This window comes from Cupressus sempervirens, chromosome 7 (assembly GCF_028749045.1).
Source record: "Cupressus sempervirens isolate cs-2001-9-10 chromosome 7, ASM2874904v1, whole genome shotgun sequence".
Taxonomy (NCBI): Eukaryota; Viridiplantae; Streptophyta; class Pinopsida; order Cupressales; family Cupressaceae; genus Cupressus; species Cupressus sempervirens.
Genome location: NC_143124.1, coordinates 232,091,873 through 232,095,511, shown reverse-complemented (window position 1 = coordinate 232,095,511; position 3,639 = coordinate 232,091,873). Strand labels below are relative to the sequence as shown.

Here is a 3,639-nt window from a genome sequence, read left to right as displayed (position 1 = left end):
TTTATGAATTATTTCAAATATAATATAGATGAAAACTTTATAGTTGCAAAAAAATTTGAATAATGAATTATTTTGATTTGACAAACAAATAAAGGAAAAAGTTGCACTCCCCAGTACAAAGTAACCACTCAAATTGTCAATAAATATAAATATGTTATGTTCAATTATGTTAAATACAGTAAATAATAACTTTATAACTCAAAAAAAAGTAATTGAATAATAATGATAGTATAATGATAGTGACACTTACATTGTAACCACTCTAATTTACTTATTGTTTCGTAAACTTGTCTAGGAAGCTTTTAAAAACGATTAGTAACCATCCTCTAGTGCCGTTGTAACTCTCTCAGACTCCACTCAACATTAACACGATTTTTACGATTTTGAACCTTCGTCTAAACATTATTATTAGATCCATGAGACCCACTTTTATTTTGGGTGTAATCTTCTGTAGGGCAGTTGCACTTGAAGAAGATATCACTCCACTCGCTTTTGCACTTGCGCATCGAATCCAGAGGCCCCCATTTTTCAAGTTTCATCCACACCCACTCCCCCACCTGGTCAGTAACATAAGGAAATAGACCATTCAGATAATTGAGTCTCGCCTTCGTCACCGAAAACTTTGCAACCATGTAGAAGAAGGTCAAATTAGCACAGGTGCAGATGAACAAGCACGACCCAAGAACCACCCAACCCAGCTTCGGAGCTTTCTCAGCAAGCATGGCATAAACTGCAAGCATGAAGCCTTAAGCGGTAAAGGCAAACGTGGCGCATACCAATAGGTTCGTGACACATAGGAACAACACCTTATCTCCTGTTGTGATAGGTGTACTCATCTGCCACATCAGCACCACAAAGAGCGACAGAAAGAATGCCACGCAATCAAAGATGAGAAAAAGCTTGAAGGTGTCCAATCCAAGTAGAAGCGGTGACCCTTGTTCGTCCTCGAAACCGCGGTGAATGAAATTGTGGCTAACAGAACCGCCACAACTAACTCAGTGTTGCGCCGGTCGTCAAATGTTTTGTCGACCATCTTTACTGCAACCTCGTGTTTCTCTGCGCTCACCTTTGGAGCGCTGTACAGGAATGGCTTGTGCCTGGCTGGATAACTAGCCAGCACTGAAATGATCTTGTCAGATTCATGATACTGTGTGTTCTCTCTCACTATGTCGACGGCTGTTAAGCCTTCCTTATTAACGGCCAATTTGTTTATCCCCCTTATACCCAGAAAGGAACTCACCATCTGCAAAATGCACAGTCTAATTCATTACATACAAATTGACGCTCCACTGGAAATAATTAACCTTGATTAAGATTTCGTATTTTTCCTCAATAAGTTTCAGATCATAGCCAGAGTAAACACTTTCATTCATTTCGCTTTATTTGTAACTACTTCAATAGTTCACGTGATCCAGTCAAGAAATCTTACATTGACCCAGAATGTAACTACTGAATAGCTGGTTTAGGAATTCTGTTTTCGTAAAAGCTATAAGATTCGTGAAGGAAGAAACTTACATTGAAGTTTTTCTTTCTGGCTGCAATATGAAGAGGTGTGTCTCCTTCGCCTATTTTGAAGAAAGGATCTTTCTTTTCACTTGGATCTGTGTTCTCTCTACCCTGCTCTTCCTCTGGAGACTTGTCAATTCCTCTGTTGACTAGATCTAATAAACCCACATTTTGATTCAGGTAATCAACAATCCGAACTTGACTAACTTGGGCGGCTAGGTGTAGAACGTTCATTCCACAAATATTTGGTATTTCAACAGCTTCCGTTCTCCCCTGTATTAACTCTTTTACCACTTCCAGATGTCCCAATTTCACTGCCACACAAAGTGGAGTTTCTTCATCGCCATTAACACTGTAGCAAAGTTGGGGTTCAATCGTTGCTAACCGCCTTACTATATCCGCGTCGTTCCTGCGAGCAGCTATATGCAAGGCTGTATCTCCATTTTTGTACTTCTCCTGGATTAAATATTTTGCATCTGGCAGCCCTATTATATAATCCGTCAGATCTGTAAAAGGGACACCCAAATTCTTTAGCTTAAATTAGATAAGATCTTGTTTAAAAATAGCGAAAGGTAACGAATGCTTAGTTGACCAGTGATGTGGAAAAAGGTTAAAACCCCTCTAAACTAAAAGAACTAAAGCAGCCCTAATCCCTTAAAAACTAAATAATTTTCTTTAAAAAAAGAGCAGTATATATGCAGTACATCAAACAGCTATCGAAATCAAAGCTGAATAACCAGTGAATTATAGATTGATATTTCTGGAGCTAAGGGTTCCAAAATAAGGTTATCTATCTTTTAAATTTGTCTTTATAAATAAATGTATATTAAGATTTTGCACTGATGAAAATTTGATTTCAGATAGAATCATCCATAACTATTCAGTTTTACGAGTAGAAAACAACCAAATCTGAATAGACACGGGAAAGGAAAAAAAAATTATCTCAGGAAATATAATAGATACTATTAGAAACGAACACGCCAAAATAATCCTTAAAATCTAAAGAGACTTACCTGAATCTCCTCTGTTTATTGCAACATATAAACAGGTTCTCTCGTCCGCCGTCCTTTGACGTAGACTTGACGGATGTGCGTAAAATAGCGCCTCCACTGTGGCTAAATCGCCGCTTTCGCAAGCTTTGAACAGAGCCGTCTCGTTACGCTTGTTGCAGACATCCACACCTGCAGTTTCTCTTGGTTTGAGTAGAATCTTTACAACTTTGAAGAAACCCCCCTGAGCAGCCAAGTGCAACGGCGTATTTCCTTGGACATTGGTAGCCTTCAAAAGCAGAGGATTGAGTTTCAGGAGCTCTTCAACGACTGACAGATTTCCTACGCTCGCAGCCAAATGGAGAAGAGTATTTCCCCCTCCTGGTGTAACACTGTTTACAACTTCTCTGAGTTGTGAACTATCAAATTTTAATCCAGGGCTTACTGCGACATTGTACGCATCCCGATCGATCCCTCTGCTGGCTTCTTCTCTGGCTTCTTCTCTCTCAGTTGCCATGGCAAATTTCTCTTTTGCCGCCTACAACACTGGCCAAGATACTGCACAGTCTTCTACCCTACATTATAATCTCGTTAAATAAGTCGACCTACGGTATTATGGCGTCTATACAGAAGTTTCTTCGCTGTTGTCATAGAAGTTTTGTTTTTATTTCAAATTTCGAGGTATGACAACTCTTATTTCCGTACAATCCTCCCTTAGATTCACCTCTTCAACTATTTGTTTTTCACGGTGCTACTGAAGTTGCATTTACAGGAGTAAGTGGGGATATGCATAAACTTGTACCTCATAGTCGCCATGCCAAATTTCTGTTCTTGCTGCATTTAACGCTGGGAAAACTACCTCTTTTATATACAGCATTAAGCAATGCTTAATACAGAATTACGATGTGAAATATATAGGGCTGCCCATAGGTATTAGGTGGAGTAATAGACTAGCTTTAAAGATAAGAGAAATATGAACAAACGAGGGCAAGAGAGGGTCCGTCCAGGACAATAACCCCATGACTGTGACCTCTCAGAAAAGTACCAAATATTACAGTGACTGTTGACGTCTCTGTTTTGCTATTCACGATCAGTTGACATGACATTTGGTTTTTATCGTTGCCATCCAAGATAGCTCTTTATC

General features: G+C 39.1%; 1 pseudogene across 1 annotated transcript; it reads right to left on the bottom strand.

The window, feature by feature from the left end:
- Positions 1–209: 209 nt before the first annotated feature.
- LOC149546358 (uncharacterized) lies at positions 210–3,100 on the bottom strand (annotated as a pseudogene). The gene is made up of 3 exons (XR_016354348.1): positions 2,520–3,100; positions 1,516–2,012; positions 210–1,243 (listed from the first exon to the last, which is right to left on the bottom strand). The product of XR_016354348.1 is annotated as an uncharacterized LOC149546358 (transcript).
- Positions 3,101–3,639: the final 539 nt, after the last annotated feature.